The following is a 19,310-nucleotide window of genomic DNA, read 5'->3' as shown; positions in this document are numbered from 1 at the left end:
AATCGGGCACCTGTCCAATTAATTCAGGAAAGGAAAGACAGTGTCAAAGGAAAAAAAGGATGTTTACTTTGAGGAAGGGGTTAAAAAGGCAACGCCATTGGTAATTCTGGCTGCTGCTCTTTACATCTCAGCACAAGCCCATTAACTTAACATTGCACATTTAACACTAAAATACATAAATCTCCAAGTTCACAGAAGTCTGGATCACTTCAGGTTTATCCAGGCACCTATACAGGATGTGGAAAATTTCATGTTTTTACGTCTCTTATTTTATGATACCAACAGACCAAGTGGGAATTACAACGTCAATAAATGTATTTTCTACTTTATTATCTGCATGCTTCAGACTTTAAAACAAATGGAAAGGAGTACATTATTTCTTCTTCTCTTAATATCTGTCCTCAATACCACAGATCTGAGCAATCTCCTGGTGTAATAAATACGGTGGTTGCAGGAAAAAAGCCTTCTGGTGAAATGGTTATCTGAATAAGCCCTTACAAATTCAAAGCCATACTGCACTCTGTAGCTTGCTGTAATCAAGGTCAAGGCATCAGTCAAATTGTTTATATTACATAATGATTCATGTATACTCAAGGGGTTGAAAGTTTCAAAAACATAACAGTCCTCTCTGGATTACATTTTGTTTGACAAATCTGCACATACACATCATCCCACAAACTATGCTTGGAACACTAGCCTTTTGTTACATTTTTTAAAGAAACTAAAAACACTCCTTTAAGTGTTGATAGCAGCCTTGCACATTCTCCAACTTACACAGATAAAACACTCCAAAGACAGAGGTCAATTAAAGTAAACAGGATTTTGTAATGGCTTTAATACTGAAACTATAGCAGTTAAAAATACACAATTTTCAAGTTCAGTGAAGTCCCTGTGAATGACTAAACTTGACGCATTTGCGCTTTCACCTTACATTGGGTGACATTCCAAACAATTCGGATAGTCGTTTTTTCAAAGCTGTGCTCCCCAAACTGGGGTTGTCTCGGGACATCTGGGTTCTTGGAAGCAATCCAGGAGCTTCCAGAAACCATTACACCTCAAGACCAGCACTGGATCCAATTACGTCTCATGTTTTGCCCATATCCACGGAAACACGGTAAATTGTGTTATTATCTGTTTGTGTGCTCGTGTTATGTCCCAGATAAATATGATGGGCTGCGAAACAACTCTTTATCCAAGAAACTTCAGAAACCTGTTTCAAGGATAATGCCATACTGTACTTATGAAGCACCGTTTCTCTGTCAGTCCATTAAGAATTCAGTTATCATAATGCCACCAGAATTTCAATAATTTTCATCATTAGCCAAACACAAACGTATGCATCTGATAATGTCAAGTTAATTCTGTGATACACAACTGGAGGAAACATGAGTAACCCATGTCTTTTATTCACTTTTCACTCTTTTATTTTATTACAAAACTGTAGCCAAGAACAACATGTGACTTGTTCAATCGATGAAAAAAATAATCTGAGGACGCTCCCAGGAATTACTAATTTCAATCCCTAATGAAGACACACAACTAATAAAGTGTTCCTGTTGCTTAAACTGGTTTTGTCCAGCAACAGGGGGCTTCTGCCCAGTCTGGCACAGGCAGTTAGGTGTATTAGCTGTTTGCACTCTTAGAATCTTATTACTCAGGCATTCAATTGAACTGCTGGCTCTATCCAGATTCCTACAGCCTGGAATGAGAAAATTAAATAGATCTATCATTTGTACCCATGTAAATCTGTTTTGATTTAATCGGACTTGAATTATACATATAGATGTGCTCTTAAAATTACAGTACACCCATGTTGTTAGGCCACACCTATAGGATAAATTTGTTACTATGTAGTCATAGTACGAAATCTTACTTCAAAACTCCAATACTCGTACATCGTAACAATTTTCTAGGTAATGTAAAACTAGACAAATGTTTGGTACTTAAATTCCACATCGACATTTTTCGCGGCAAGGAAAAACAAACGTTTTAATGCAAATCTTGACTTTTTGTCAGGACATCCCAATGTGCACTAAGCGTTATAAATATGAACAGTACTTTCAAAACAGTCGGAGCGTTTGCACACGAGCGCCAAAGCTCGCATGCTGGGGACGAGGTAGCGATGTCACACTCAGTTCATTGAGGGCCTGGTTCTTCGACCCACGTGTTACATTATGTCTAAGTATTTTAATTAATTGCTTAACCGTAATATGTATAACCTAGCTCCTAAGCGTCCTATGGGCAACTGTACTTCCATGAAGTGAACGTTCAGCTGCAAACGGCCGTAAGATATATCCCGTCGGCGAAGAAGTAAATAGTGAAAACTGAAACATCCATTTAAATAATTAGGTTAATTGCTTAATTGACAATTCGACGTGGAACAAAACCCAGAAGCTGCAGGGGGGGAGCGTGCGGGGCGGTCCGTCGGAAGAAAAGACCACGCTTCCGCAGTACACATTTGCACGCACGCCACATAAATATCGATCGCGCTTTTAATGATCACCCTCGCCGACAGTTACAAGGTAGTCGCATTTTATTTTTTTTTTTTGTTATCAGTTGAACCCAGGGCTCCTCGCTCCCTCACCTGCTATCCCCCCCCCCCCCCCCACGACGGGGTTGTTAGCGCCGCTGGCGGCTCTCTCCATTAACGAGCGTCTGCTCTTCAAAAACGGGGGTACTGCAGCTTTAACTCCACGCAGAGGGGGCAGGCCATGTGTTCAGACAGAAACAAAGCAATAACAAAAGGAAGCGTACAAAGAAAAGCCCGGTTCAAAATCCAATTTTCATCACCGTGTTTTTATTTCACCGGGCCACAGATTCCACCCGCTTTCATCGCGAAGGTTATCACCCAGATCCCTACCACTGAAACGCCAACAAATAGATATATTTTTATCCATTCTGACATGCGAGGATTTAGCTTGGACTACCCACAGCTCGCACAGCTTCAACAAAGGCTCCGGAGCCCTCAAGACAACACGTGTAAGCGTAGCTGTACCAGACCCAAAAGTCGTGCCCCCCCCAAAAAAAAACTCGGGACATCGACTGCAAATGCAGGAAATGTATCAGAAACGCACATGAACAGACAAAGTACCAAATTATCCGGGGTTTGTACAAGGAAAATGCACGCAAAGCCCTGTGTGTTGGCAGGGCTTACACCACTGATGCCTTAGGTTTAAGCGTCATCCAAACTCTTCAGCAAATTAGTTTAACTTTAAAGTAGCAAATGAGAATAAACCGCGTGATGTTTAAATTATTTTTAAACACATTTCCCCCGTACATCGTTTAATACACGGAAGTGTGCCCGGATCACACCACGATAGAGGGAAAACTGAAATGCAACACGAGGCTCAGTTTCATCGCTAGGATAAGCCTTCGGAAGGAGTCGGGGGGGGGGAAAGGTGTAAATTTTTTTTCTTACAGTACTTACCCTTTCGGGGACAAACTTGGTTCGTCCGGAAAGAGACGATGCATCTAAAAAGACTTCTTGGGGGACAAAAAAAAAAGGTCTTCGCTTGCTTTTTTACAATAGGATTCCGCTTTTTTTTTTCTGCCAGTCAAAACGTCCACATAAACCCCGAAACCAGACCTATCTGTACGGCATGGGCACACTCGTCTCTGACCACCCCCACCCCCCCCCGCCAACGTAAAGCCAACGGGCCCGCAGGTATCGATCGTCCTGTTGTCTTTGTTGGGGTGTCTTGTTTTCACTTCGGATACTTCCTAACTTGATACTCGCACACCACGCAGCGAAGCGGCGACGGCGATGTCGGTGTCACACAAAGGGAAACGTCTCGCTTCCTGTCCCGTATCTGGATTGATTTTCTTTTTCCTTTAACCCCCCCCCCCCCTCTCCACCTTTTTTGTTGTTGTTGTTGTTGTTGTGGTGGTGGCGGCGGCGGCGGCGGTTGCTCTTCGCTCTTGAAGAAGTCACTGTAACTGCCTCTTTAAGAACCACCAGCGCAGGAATCCAACCAACAGTTTTGATTCACAACATTCTAACCCGCGTGTGCCCGTCTCCGCCGGAGCCAGGCGCTGGGGCCAATTGCGCGTTCGCGTCGCCCAAAACACGCCCTCGAGTCAGGGCCCATCCACCACCACCACCACCCCCTCCACCCGCGTCGGCGCCGGCGCGTTCACGCGACGCGCGCTCCAGTCGGCTTTGGGGAGGAAGAAAAAAAAGTGCAGCAGCCGCCACATAGGCGAGTACAGGAGAGAGGAGAGAGAGAGAGGACAAGAGCTGCTCGTAAAGATGTCGGTCAAACATCTTTTAGAAAAAAAAAAATAAGTACACCCCGGTTTGTCGCTTACATGCCCCGGGTTCAGCTGGGGATGAGATCCGTGTGATGTGGGGATCACTTGTGTTTCGGGGATTGCTGAGCCCACACTCCTGACCTGACCAGCCACACCCGAAACAACAACAACAACAACAACAACAAAAAAGAGAGAAAATAGCCGAGACTCGCCACACGATTTGTACCCGACTACTTGTTCTACAAAGACAACGCTTTTTTTTTGTGTGTGTGTGTGTGTCACGCAGCTTTTACAGCTGGTGTCATCTGCCCACCAATACTAGCAACTCTCCTCGGGACGTGTGGTGGCGATGGGTGTGATCAACCCGAATAATACGTAACCGTTTTTGCGTATTTCAACTGAAATTAAAGTTGTATTTTCATTTGAGTTACTTTATCACTGTAGTTTGGTATAATTATGTCAAATGTGTCACGTTTAGGATGAAAAGGGTCCTTTATGCAATGGCAGTGCAGTGCAGCATTGAGTTTGTACGAAGTTCTCACGTTAACTGCGGCAGATGTGTTGCGCTGATACCCCACTTAACTCACAGGGGCGAGAAATGCTTTCAGAAGCACAAACACGCTGCTGTTATTAGTAGTTACAGTAGCTTTTACTGCTGTCATCTCTGTTACAAGGACAAGACAGGCAGCCCAGGAGCGGGGGTAACAAGCTTAGGTAAACTGCCTTTTACTACTACAGCACAGGGCTCTGTCAGTTAAAGCTCTTGAAATGACTCCAGTACAGACTTCAGCAATGTCACAAAAAGAAACGGGCACATCCCGAATGAGCTGTAAAAAAACAGTATTTACAACAGCGAAATCCACAGCCGCGCACAGAACAGTGTGCAAACAGCTTCGCATCATCTTGAATTAAGAAATTCAGCAACTTTACCCCATTACCTCGTTCTCTCATCATATGAGACACAAACACAATTTATTCAAATTAAGGGTAGATTTTTTTTTGCCTTTAGATACCAAGAACTCCCAAGTAGAGTGTATTAAAGAACATACTTTTAAAGATTACAAGGGGAGCATGCCTCATGTTTAACGTAGCTGTCACTTCTGAAAACAACCTTTAAAGAAAAAATCAATTTAAAAGCCCAGTTCTGATGCTGTTCTACTGTACCTCTGCTCTAGTTCAGGTTCTTGTTGTTAGCTTGTGCACCCCCATTGGGAGGTAAAAAGATTTTGTTATACTGACGGGTTTTACTACTTTCTCTAAAAATTAGACCTATTATTAAACCATTTATAATTCTGCTACATCTTACCATAAGTCACCATAAATATAATTTGTTTAATTTGCCCAGCCTTTACAGCTTTTCCTAAATATGAAATGTCTTAGTGTTATTAATATTAAAGTAGTAACTCCTAGATGAGGAGAACAGGCTATATTCAGGACATCGGTCATACATGCTGCTGTACCCGATAATCGTTTTGTATTGGACAATCTTCAAATAATTAAAAGAATCAGAAGAGTAGTGAACCGATTGAACTGGATAGAATAGAGTGAGCAGAGAGGCTGTATGGTGAAAATAAAAAAAACCAACCAAAACACCTTTTTCAGATATCTTAATCGAGGTTAAGGTTTTGCCGTTTCAAATGTGAGCAAACCCTAGCAAGTAAGATTTCAGCACAACAGCTGAGCCTGTTGTTTGAGTCTACAAGGAAAGGGCCTGAATGAAGGAAAACCAGCAATCTTACTATTGCCATGTAACTGCACTAGGAGTTTGCATTCTTCTATTTTTGTATTTTACTGATTGCCATAATATGTAGTCCCAAGCCACAGGCGATTGAGACTGTGTCTGTGGGATACTTACACACACAAAAAAACCTCCAGCACAATGTCTCTAATTAACGAGGCAAATCATCTCCTCCATGTAAAATGACACATCAGCTTCAGTCAACACGTCTCTGGAACATTGCATTCTTGGATATTTTTGTTCTTGAGCATTAAGATGTGTTGTACTTACTGCCGTATGCAATTCCAATTTATAATGTAAAACAAAAAACAAACTGTAATAGTGTTGTGGACTACTCAATTAATAACTAAATTGCAAGGAATAACCAATTATATTCAACAAAGGCAAGAATTTGAAACATTAATTTTGCAATATTTCTTTTTATTAAATGAATGGTAGAACTACAGCCAATACTTTAAGGAATCCCAGTAAACCTAGGCTTTTTTATTATAGAGATTTAATCAGAATGCTCCTTGTTGTAAGGACTAACGATAGTTTGCATTTACTGTAGATAGTCTGTAAAGAATTATTAAAATCACTTAACTAAAAGAAAAAAACATCTTTTGTCTACTGATAGAATGAGAATTTAGTCGATGTAGGTCTAATTGTAAGACACTTCTTTCATCACTGTGCCTTTCATTGATTCTGACACAGTCACATAGGGGTTAGTGGTGTTGCCTCAAAACTCCTGGGTTCAGCTCTGGACTGGTGCATCTTCTATGTGGAGAATGTTGTTCTGGATGTTTTGGTGTTGACCGGGTGCTGTAGTTTCCTAAAAGCTTCCAAAGTCATGCTGGATGGGTTAATTGGTATCTCTGTTGTCCCTGTGCAATCATGTGTGTGCCCTATGACAAACTGGCACCCAATCCAACATGATCCAAGATGCAGTTCCACCTTATGTCCAATTACAATGAGGTAAAGACAAGGTTATGTTCCACATTACTGTAGTCTCGAACTAGGAATAATCAACTTTCTGTCAAAGGATGGATTTAGCTTTCAGATTTGGCATCCAGTTTTTGAAGGTACAGTATGCTGTTTCTTACATTATCTCTTTACTCTTGTTTCATGAGCAGAAGTGGATGGTACTACTGTTCATAACATAGAGGACTGCTGATAAAATTCCGGATTTCCCTTTAGGAACGTACTACAAGATTACCTTCATTTACCAAATTACCCCCCACACACACGCACAAATTAAAGCTTAGTCATTTTTCTCACTTTGAAAAGCTGACTTTAGATCAGTGGGTGTTTTTTCATCCCACCCCTAAAAAGACTGCAGTGCTGTTTAGTTTTTCAGCCCATCAGCCCTTCTTTAAGGTGCTACCATGTTCAAGTCAATTTTGCATGATTTTCAAAAGTCTACTGTCATACTAAGTAGGTCATTTTCTTAATGGTAAAGATTGTGTTTATTCAGAACTAAATCCTATACCACAACAAAGCATCTTCAATGTATGCAGGGATTAGAAAAAGTCACACATTGTATTGGGTCCATGTAAAATCATTAAAAAAATTATGGATATGTTTTATTGCCTAAAATTGGCGATCTTCCTCAATAGTGGAACTGTGGGCAGTGTGGTGGCTCTGTGGCTAAGGATCTGCGCCTGTGGCTGGAAGGTTGCCGGTTCGTATCTCGCGGTCTACAGAGGAATCCTACTCCGTTGGGCCCCTGAGCAAGGCTCTTAACCCCAACTGCTCCAGGGGAGCCGTATAAATGGCTGACCCTGCGCTCTGACCCCAAGCTTCTCTCCCTGTCTGTGTGTCTCATGGAGAGCAAGTTGGGGTATGTGAAAAGACAAAGTCCTAATACAAGAAATTGTACATGGCCAATAAAGTGAGCTTTCCCAGTAAAAATATTATGAAGATTAAACACCTAAGCTCCAGATAGGCTTTGATGACATCAATCTAACATTTATGTTTCATATCTGTAGTGCCTGACTTCAAATAATAATTAATAATATTAATTTATAGCAGAGAAATCACTTCAAAATGCCACAGAGGAAACTGAAATAAAGACTTAAGGTGGGCAGATTATGTTATGAACCTCTTTTGACTTCCTGTAAAACCTCGTCCCATTAATAGATTGCTTGAAAAATCCCACAACAAGAAGTATTAAACCTACCATAATCTATTTTATTATCGGTAATAATGATTTCAGCCAATGGCAGCAATGTATGGGGTCTTCAGGCGAGGGCCTGAAGTAGACGGTTCTATTTCAAAATGCCCATTTCCGTTAAGCCCTGTGTCATGGCCAGTGTAAATTCAGTTTCAATTGAGCCTTTTTGTTCTTTTTATCCATATTCTAATCCTCCATCAGATGATTTTTTTTAAATGATAAGTGCACTGTGGAATCTGCATGTAAAAACCACAAAAAACAGAAGCAAACGTACAGATTGGTGTTGCAGTCCGCAATGTTTATTTTTCTAAAAATAAGCCATTTTGACGGTACAGTGTCAAGGTAGGCAGCCGGGCTACAGGTCTCCCTCCCCCCTCTTCTTCCTGTTAAGTTCATTTCCAGGTTAACCTCCCCGGACGTTACCCACAATGTCTGGCCGCCTACACCCCTTGCAGTGCGTCCTATCGCTGCTGTCTGATTCCTAGCTGCTTCTATTCATCAAAGCCAGGCAGGCTTGAGATCATCAGACTGTCTTGTTACCGAAACAATAGCTACTTTGTCTGCAACGTCGCAATTGTGTTAAAGGGACTGAATTTGCCATAATTTTGTATGTAACCTCAGGTTCCTCTTTACAGATCACCAAGCCTGCTCTTCAGCATTACTTTTTGTGTTGAACTCTTCCAAAACGAGCTGTGTTATGAATTCCATTCCTGCTTTTTTTCTGCATTCGATTTCTTAGGAGAAAAATAAAAACCCGTGGCTGTTTGTTTGTTTGTTTGTTTGTTTTTTTGCCAATGCAGCGCTACCGATATTAATGTTAAGTAATCCATCCAGTACCAGAAAGTTGATTACTCATGATAAGGCTCACGGCAACCCAGAAGTGAATGTTGCAAAGTGGGCTCTGGGCAGGAGGATGTGTGTGCACGTGTAATGGAGCAATATGGAGACACCCATTAACCCAGCCAGCATGCATTTGGAAGGTGAGAGGAAACTGGTGCACCCAGAAAAAAATGCACAGGGACCTGTTTTAGAACATGCAAATTCCACACATAAGGTACCCCGGTCTGGGTTCAAACTCACTATTAAGGAGCTGTGAGGCAGAAGCACTATCTGCCCCACCCAGCCGTCTGCCCATTGTTAAGGATGTCACGTTTCTGCTTTGTCTGTCGTGCACACACTCATTTCCTAAAACACAAATAGTAGTATGAAATCAGACGACCACAGTTATTACCCGTGAAACAAAGATTAGTAAAATTAAAAGAAAAGCTGCAGTGATTATTGATGACTGTGTAACAATCACCATACATTAACGATAAAGGTCTATCACCAATAAACGAATAAACAACAACAGTGCTGTAATGCTCAAATATCAATTAGAGTAAGTTGAAACCTTCACAAAGTACACTATTTCTTACACCTATTTTTTTCTGACTTTGTTGGCGGAGCCAGTTCCTTATTAGTAAGAAAGAGTATTATTTCAAATTTTTAGATGCAATGTATGAATTCATATTCATACCTACTAACACACTGTTCGAGTTCAATCATTTAAAAAGCAACACTCTTTTGCTTTTTGTTTTTCGTTTAGAGACTGTTTTTGCAAAGGAAGACTGCTGGCAAAACTTGGCAGCATTTGGAGAAAAAAAAAGGAACATGCTTCACTGTTAATGAAATATGCCAGAATCACAGGAATAATGGCTGTCACATTCAGGAGGAGAGAACACTGCAGATTTGCAAGGATTTTGAGGTTTTGTTGTTCAGAGAATAGAAAAAACTTGCCTGAACATCTGTGAATTGTATAGCACCTGCACTATCAAAGCTGACCAGGGACTCTGTACATAAAATTCAAGAACCCTTTTATCACAAATGCTATATATATATATTTCAGTTATGTATTTTTTTTTAATTTGGCATGTTCCAAATGGTTTTCCCATGCAATTAAAATCTACTATCAATTCATCTGCTGCCCCAAAAAATAAACTATATTTATTGCAGTTAATCTTGTGAAAATTTACTGTGGTAAATGTGCATGTTAATTTCAGACATTTATGATAGAGTTTTTGACAATTTAAACTGCTGTTACAATTCTTTCTTCGGAGTGTGCCATTTTACTTTGCTCTTGTCCATAACACACTATCACAGATAATCATTTAAGTCACTCATGACAGAGGGACTACTTAACAACGCAAGTGGAGGGAATGTAAATATAAAATGCATTTTATAGCAAAACATAAAATGTCATTTTCTTTTTCACCTCTTATGATCATCCTAAGTGGTTCAGTACTGCCTATTACTTCTGAAACAGGTGCACATTTTGGCAGGGGTATGACTTATGTTAAAAGCAACTGTGTCTCAGAGCGCCATTCTAAATGAGCAAAACCAAAGACCCTAATTAAGCTTGAGGCGTTAGGGCTCGTCTCAGGAGCGCACACAGCTTGTTGGCTTGAGACAGCAACGTTCCCGACTGGACATCAAGATCCTCAACACGGAGATGAGACATGAACCTTTTCTTTTTGTGTATGTGATAAAAAAGAAGAAAAAAAACTGTACGGACAGGTCTGATTTGACTTAGAATAAAAGCTTTCCTGTAATTATGCTTTCACCCAGCTGACTTTAATCTGTTATACTGTATTAACAACTTTGTGGTAGAACGCTTTGAAGAACTACCCAGTCTAGACTGGGAAACAAAGAAAGAGAATAAGAGCCAACTATGGCAAACAGGCAAGATTGTGCTACAAAAATGTCATTTTTAAGTCCACCAGACCTCATTTTGTATTGTCAATATAAGACCTTTAATGGGCACAGGTAAATTGTCATACTGACAGCAAAACAATGAATAAAACCTTATATTCTCTTGCTCCACAATTTAGAGAGGCATTTCAGACATAATATAATCGATGACACATTGAAACAAACCAAATAAATGACAGAAGTAAAACCTCAATTTCCCAGTTTCTGCAAGGGAAGGACACAAGATCCGTGAAAGAACAGAGCTTTCCAGATTACTGCTCTTTTTTAGGTGTTTCAATTCTTGCACACAAAAAGCAAGATCACAGCCTCCTTGTGCATTAAATTCCTCTTTTAGGCTAATTGTCAAAAACAGCTTTCATTTAAATAATACCAGCATGTTTATACCATACCATGAAGATTCTTTAACTTGGCATTAATGGTAAATTGCTGGCTCACATATATAACAAATGGAGACAGATAATCGGGCTCAATTTTAATTAAGAAGGTGGTGCATTTTCAGAGGGAGCTGCTACCAAGATGATTAACCTAAAAAGCTAAAGTAGTACCTCAATGATTTCTGGCAAAGTACAGCTTGTCCATGGATGGAGAATCTCTCTCTACTTGACAAGCAAATGGTGTGGGGCTTAATTAGTTTCGTTTAAAAAAACAAATCTTTGTGAAGAATGGTTAAAAATGGTCTATTGTACTGAATTATAGTCTCACTTCCGTATCAGTAACTTTTTTACCTGTAAATCTTTACTTAAAAACCCTGAGGTGTTCTTCACCAACAATATTATCAATTCTGTTCACTGGGATTAATAACCCATATATCCTTAGTGTCTGGGGTGCTAGACACCATCCCATTTACTCTTCATTCTTGGAACTTAAAGACTCACAAAAAATTCCAGGAGTCCACTTCTTCTTAGGCAAGCTACACAACTACCTTCATTTCAGAAAATCCTTCACACTGACGGTTATTTTCATTATTTGTGTTGATTACAAAAACTTTAAAGTAATTGAGTTTAATGTTAATGTACACTGCATCTGTTTCCCATTGATTTAAATTTTATACAGCTTAAGAAGAAATTGAAGCCACATTTGCAATGGCAGGAACGACAACCTACAAGAAAAGCTAAAATTAACTTAAACGCTACACACTGTGATTACATAAATGAAAAATTGCTAGCTATTACCCAATATCTGCTGTAAACTTCTACAGTCTGTGTGAGATTAAATCAACAGTTACAACAATTGTACAAGTACCATCCATCCATACAATCCATCCATTTTCTAACCACTTTATTCAATTTGGGTTCACAGAGGGCCAAACCTATCCCAGCAAGCAATATGCACAAGGCAAGATACGCCTTGGACACAACACCAGTCCATCGCAGGGCACACACAGACGTTTGCTGAAACTCATGCATTAGGTACAGTATTAGACATTCCTATCTACTACTTTTCACTAAACAGCTTTTTATCCTACTAGGTATTTCTTCATTCCTTGCAGCAATATTTGATATATTGAAGTTAGGTATTGCAGTAGGAAGGTATCTGTCCCGCCAAAGAAAAATGGCAAGAATGTCAAACACCTCTATTCAGTTCACCGAGTTAAATGATCATGTCAATGCCTTCCCATGTGTCATACAGATATATGCAAAACTATGCTTAGAAAGCCAAAATATGCATTTCCATAGGATGCTTTTAAGGTCCTGTCTGTGGTATTATTGTAGGTGCACTATTTGAAGTTAAAGGTGAATAATCTATTAATTTGGGCCCATTTCAATTCTAGACAACTTTGGGTGATAGTCATTTTAGTAAATAGTAATTTTTCTTCCCTTATTTATCAAAACACTTCTGCTCTCCACTTGCAAAACTTTCTCGTAAAAGCGACTGCCCTACAGTAACACACATATAGAACAAGTGATGAAGAGGTCAAAGTAAGTTTAACTAGAGAGAGAGGGAGAACTTCGTCAGGAATGCTAGTCTAAACAGTTTGCAACACAGAGAACTGAATAAAGAAGAAGCTGCAACAGTCTTTTCTTCTGCCCCATCCTTCTTCCATATATACATTTTTTGTACACACTTTTGTAACAGCAAAATACTTGCCATACAGTGTGTGCTTCTACTCACTGCTTGGACAGTACCTGTACAGTTATGATACAGTATTTTAATACACCTACGTTTTCACATTTCCCTCTTTAAAGACATTGAACAATAAACAGTGTGAGACGGATTTGGTATTTCTAACTTTAAGAAACAAGACAAAAATTAATTAATAATTTAAAAAGAATTGTTTTATGTGCATTTTACTAGGGTGTTAGTAAAGTCAGAATGCTTTTAAACAGCTGTCAGAGGTTTGGTTGCATTGACTAAACTGATGTGCATTCATGGTCCATGATACCCTGCCTGATTCAGTCCTCTGGGTGTCTTCCACTCAAACGCAGGAAGAAAGTTAATTTACAGGGGCACTGTCTCTATTTCACAAATATAAATGCTCTGAAAACCCTTCTAATTAAAAGAGAGGTGGCAGGCTAATATGACAAACACAATAGAAAAAAGTAAATGGGCCTTGAAGCATGTCATATCTTAATAAGTGGGACATTCTTACCTCTTATTTAGTTAAAATGTCTTAATACAACTGATTATAGTACATAACAACTAAGCTCTATTTTTCAATGTCTCAGCATCCAATCAGTCGAAAGTGTAGTTGAGAAAATCAAATTGTAAGAAGATTCAGATGTCATCTAATCCACTGTACAATGTTTTCTGGCAATATGAGCATGCAATGCCACAGAAACGTTCAATATGTGCAATACAATGCATCATTTTTATATTGATTTTTATATTGATCTCCAGTTTACATTCATTGATCAGATTAAGCTGAATGGGTTGTACCAATAAGGAGAAACATAACTAAAGCAACACTTTAAATATTTACAAAAGGTGTACATGGGGTGTCTAACTGTGCCGAGTCCATTACTGTCCATTCTCTTTCCAGCATGCTATCTAACTGTCTAAAGATTCAAAATCATATTGACAGACATCGCTGAACGATTTTTAGTATTAATTAGCCTGCTTTTTAGAACCTGGTACACAAACTGCAGTTTCTAATCACAGAGAAGCATTCTTACATTTGCTCATTCACTGTACACATTCTGGAGAGGATGATAATGGGTGATGAATTAATTGGCCTAACATTCAATTGGAACATTGTGTTCCGTTTCACTCACGCTGGTACAAGAAACTACTGCTGCTCTAAAGGCAGTATAAAGGAACACAGCCTGGTGTGCAGGGAATGTCATGTTTCGACAAACTAAGGGAAGTGAATCTGTCTTAGATAGGAAAGATGTGATTATGTGGAGACCACATTCTTTCATTCTCATACCTTTAGTATTGTACACGGTATCCTGACAGGCACTGACCAAGTCAACTCAGGGGACTTTGTCAAGATCAGCAGAAACATAAGGACCGGGGAAACAAATGAAAAATATGTTTAGAGTCATTTAAGACTAACAGGAGACACTTCTTTACACAGGAGATTATAAGACTGGATTCCACTCTAGTCATGTTGCTGAAGGTGACTCAGTGCAAGCTTTAAGAAAAATGTATTATTCTTAGATCATTAAGCTACCAGCAAATAAACTAGATGGGTTCAATGGCCTACTCTCATGTGTAACCTCTTAGATGCTTATAATCAATGTCTTAAAAGTGAGTCATGATAGGTTTCTTTCATGAGGGCAAAAAATAAATACAAAAATAAAGAGAAGATAGTGTAGGTTCGTGAATCTGAAATTGCATGACAGCTAACTGCTGCAGTCTAGGAGAGGGATTTTTACAAACATTGTTTTTCCAAACTAAAATTCCTAAATCTTAACTCTGTTCTCCACTTCATTGTGCCTGAAGGTGAGATTTTCACAGGCTTACACATAAACACACTTCTGAGCGCAGCACTGGGACAGCTGAACTCACAACCCATCCAAATATCTCAGTTCAATCTATGAACATATCTGCTGCTAACAAAGTCACACCCTTCATCACTATTTGCAGATTTTTAAATATCTGCTACATTTTCAGGTGTTTTCAAAAATATCTTTATTCAAATGTGAGGTAAGCTGATGGTTTAAAAATAGAACTTGCTGCACTTTTATATATACTTTAGTTGTTTTTTGTTTGCCAGTGACATTAGCAAAAGTTAAATAAGATAATGAAAATGTCACTGCAGAGAATCAGTAATACAGATACACAGCAAAAAGAGAATTTCCTCAAGGACTTGCTGCAGCCTTCTGCAAGCAAGGTAAGAGAGGAAGGGTATCGTGGAGAGGGCATGTATGTGATGAATGAACCTGTTGGTTTTGGTCACCCCTTCATTATTAAACACCCCTTAACCCGCTTTTACTGCCACCTGAATGTAATCGCCTCTGTCTCCCCTTCTTGATCACTGTCTTAGCCTTGTACTTCAAAGTCAAAGCCCGTGACAATTCCCATTACTGGAATGACACCTGATCTCCAGTACCCTTGCTCTCACTTTGACCAAGGCATCACATGATTCCTGCAAGAATTACTGTAGTCTATCCTCAGAGGCTACGGTATCCTTGTCCCATCTATTCAGACTATGTCTCAAAGCTGCAGCTGTAAATTCTACAGCCCCTTTGACACGTGCACCAGAGACTTTTTCACATCTGACAACAAAGCATTAACTTCCAAACACTTTCAAACATGCCCTGTTTCAATCAAAGCTTTCCACAACGGCATTGTTTTTTAATGTATTATTAAATGTTTTGAATAATATATAGCCTATATGTGTTATTCATGCTGAAGATTGCCCTTTGTCTAGTGTGCAAGAGATTATAGCTTCTTCTGTGAAATTCTAAAATCAATTTGGTCTGATTTCATCATACACAAAAAGAGGACATGCTGCCTACAGTCTTCAAAAGTGTGCCATTTAATTTGAGACCTCAGGAACCCACTCCAGCATAGTTGAACCCAAACTCTAAAGCAATTGCCTATTGCCATATTTTTAAACTCAACTTTGCATGAGTAGACTATGATGGAAAAGCAGGTTTGACTCACTCTGTGACTCATTTCAATGCCATTTAAGGTTCCCCAAAGAATGGCAAACCAGTCTGAAATAAAACATTCTCAAACATCTCAATAGAAAGAAGAAATACACATTCAACATAAAACGAAGGAAAATATAGTTCATAATAGAAAAATCTGAAGAGATTTTAACATCTGGAAAACATTAAATCAGATGCATTGTCCAAAGTCGAAAATATGGACCAGATGAGAGGTCACACTACGACATGCCATCGTGCACAACACCTAATTTGTCACAAGGCAAGAAAAAAGGAAAATGCAAATCAGGATGTGACTCAAGCTTTCATGAAAATGGAGTTACTGCGAGATAAAAGCCTTCAGCTGAAGTAAAGCAGACCACTCCATGATCAGTCCCTGTCAACATGCTCAACAAAATCCTTGGCACATAGCATTCGTTTCACAATGGAGGAAATGGCTGTCATTCATGCCTATTATGAACTGGGATGGCACCCAGCAAATCCTTTCAAATACAATCTATAGTACCCCTAAACCAGACACCTCCAGCACGGATTACAACAATGACATGGGGCTACATGAGACAGATTGCTGCATGCAGCTTGCTCTCCTGTTAGTATGTGAGCAACAGTTGTTCTGTGAACAATGTTATTGTTCTAACAGCTGCCTGTTCATAAAATGAAAAGCTAAATGTAACTTTTTTTCAAACTATTTGGCACATGTTGAAGTGTGTGCAACATGCAAAAACCAGGTATTAATCCTGACAAAAGCCTAACCTGTGGGGTTTTATTTTTGGACATTCACTTAAGTCAGTTGCTGAACTGTTCTGACAACAGCCCACAGTACTGCACAGCATCAAGCTCAAGCTCACCGGGTTTCAAACAGATTTGATGTTAAAGTGTTGTGGCCCCGTGCATACACCTTGGAATGGCTGAAAAGACAACACAGTTCATCTGGAGCCTTGAAAGCACTTTAGGGCCGTGTACCTGCTGTAAGAAAAAAGCGCCTAAGGAGACCAGCCCTATCAATGTCTCTCCCATTGTGTCACCATACACACTTCATCTTATCCCTTCTCAGCTCAGAGCACCTTGGAAATATGTGGCAATACTGAAAACCAGCAATACAGGCATCGGGTAGCCTGGTGTTACACAAGAGATAAACAGCTACTTTAGCAAGCAGGGTGCTTTGTCAAAAGTAGTGGGGAAGAACAAAAGAAGACACATTGGTTATACAGTACCAATCCATGAAAAACAATGCAACAGTCTGAGCCAGTGTATAATAATGACTGGCAGGTCCCCCTCATCCTGTCTAATACCACCAGTCCCAACATCATAAAATCGTTTCCACTCTATAAGTCAACGGACACCTACAGTACATCAGTGCCCATCTTATTCACGGATCGTTTTGAATGTGGACTGACATTACTGACACGTGTCAACGAAATTAAGTTTCTTAAGTTAGAACTTACGATCTTATTACATGCTAAAGCAGAAACAAGTCCCTGCACCCATTCCAATGGATCCGGTGAACCGAAGGGCTCTAAGAACTGCCGAGCACAAAATTAAACAGATCAGACCCGGCGATTCAGGCATTATCAGGTTAAAAACTCTACGTCTTCTCCCGGTCTCTACATTTAGCATGATCTCGGGGCAAAATTGTGTAGCGGCCAAGTAAAGGCCTAAAACAAGACCTACAGTACAACCCAACTTCCCTGTATTATCAGTCAGATCTTCTGCAGAGGCAGAGAGGAATTATATAAGAGGTAACCCAAAACGGAGCGGTACAGACGGCTTGCCAAAATAATAACAGTACGAGCAGCTGGCTCTACACCACTTAATAGATTTTAAAAAGAATAAAACATCAACGAAGATTTTGAAATGATGGTATATCTAGATCCTAAAAAACCGCCATTAGCACCAGCGTCAAGATAGGCATACAAACATAGTACAATGCATAAAATAACACATCAGAATACCCTGTGCGATTTAAATATCTTTTGTATTATATACATAATTCCAATAGAAACGGCAGGAGTTTAGATGTTCCAATATTTGTATGATAAGATTAAAATCAGCTCAGAGAAAATTATTATGCCATCTAAATGCTTCGGGTCATTTTTGATTATGTTTCTTCTCATCTCAATGATGTCATATAAGTTGTTTGATATGTAAATGTTATTGCACTTGTAATCATCTCAGGCCTCTCTGTGTCTACTTGCTCCAATGCAGAGAAAAACACTGCAATGTTGCAGACCGGAATAATTCTAAAGAGAGGGAGACAAACGCATCTTTGAAGAGATGATGTTCCGCCCTGTCCCTCGCCTTAAAAAAACAACAAAGTAAATGATATTCACTCAGCACATTTACAGAGAGACGTGGTAATATACGATTCCAATATACTTATTCCCGAATGTAAACATTACAACATACATATCAAGGAGGGGCTCAAGCAGGGGGAAAAAAAAGACAAACAGAAAAGCTAAATGCAAGCCTCCGGAATTCTGATCCTTAGCGAAGCAGTGCAAACGCTCGGATGAAACTGTGCAAACGTGACGAAGCAGTGCCCCCCCCAAAAAAAACATAATGCAAAAAGAGTTACCTGATTGTTAATTTGCAAGCATTTTATTCCTTGTTCTCTCCCATTATAATCGCTTTCACATCTCTTTCATATTTTCAGTGCATCGCTACTATCTCGAGCTGTTCCTGAAAATGGAACATTCCGAGGGTTCCACCACGTTGTTGGTCGGGAAAGGTACGTCCGCTCGCACGGGTGTTTCACACGCGGGGAGCTGGGGCGTTTCGTGGCCACGCGACCGCAACAAAACTCATTTTCGTGCACTCGGTAGGCTTGTTCGCGTGCGGGAACCGGGCGTGCGCCCCGCTGCACGTCTCGGGTAAGGGGCACCTCTCCTGGAGCTCACCCCCCCGGCCGTGAACATTTGAGAGCGCTGACTCGAGCTGTAAAAGGATACGGGTACCGTAATGATCCTACTAAGGTGACTTAAAGATCATTCTCCTCCTCCCCCCCCCACCTCCTTCCCAATGTCATGTTCCGGTGGTGAAGAACAAATTTCATGTAGGTCAGTTGATCTGCTGTTTTAAAGGGTACTTTTATCAGGTCGGGTTCCCTTCCCGGGTGTTTTGTTCATATATGTGCCTCCGGTCAGCTCACCGCAGAAGTACTGCCCCGAGTTTCGGATGTGCTCTGGCTTATATAAGACGCGGGTTGGCCCGGGTTACTTGCATCTCCGAACAGTGACGGATGTTCACTTGTGAACTGTGTCGGCTGTTTCCTTCTGTCTCTGTATACCTTTTTATTACGCAGACACAGCACTCAGACACTGCAGTATTAAACTCCCGGTTCACTGTTCGCATTCCGCAACGAATA

The 19,310-nt window shown here is 40.1% G+C and overlaps 1 protein-coding gene across 2 annotated transcripts in view; it reads right to left on the bottom strand.

Annotated features, from left to right (window-relative positions):
- Positions 1-18,627, bottom strand: part of rnf44 (ring finger protein 44) — a 33,329-nt gene extending 14,702 nt beyond the window's left edge. Inside the window, exon 1 of one of the 2 annotated variants that reach the window (XM_088932232.1) lies at positions 18,522-18,627. The gene's annotated coding sequence lies outside the window, so the exon portion shown is untranslated. Of the gene's footprint in view, positions 1-3,427; positions 3,939-18,521 lie in introns of those variants that run through there. The other variant, XM_088932233.1, reaches the window with a different exon arrangement.
- Positions 18,628-19,310: the final 683 nt, after the last annotated feature.

Source organism: Atractosteus spatula, chromosome 14, assembly GCF_055471065.1.
Source record: "Atractosteus spatula isolate fAtrSpa1 chromosome 14, fAtrSpa1.hap1, whole genome shotgun sequence".
NCBI classification, from domain to species: domain Eukaryota; kingdom Metazoa; phylum Chordata; class Actinopteri; order Semionotiformes; family Lepisosteidae; genus Atractosteus; species Atractosteus spatula.
Note: the sequence above shows the minus strand (reverse complement) of the source record. Positions and strands in the feature narration are given on the sequence as shown.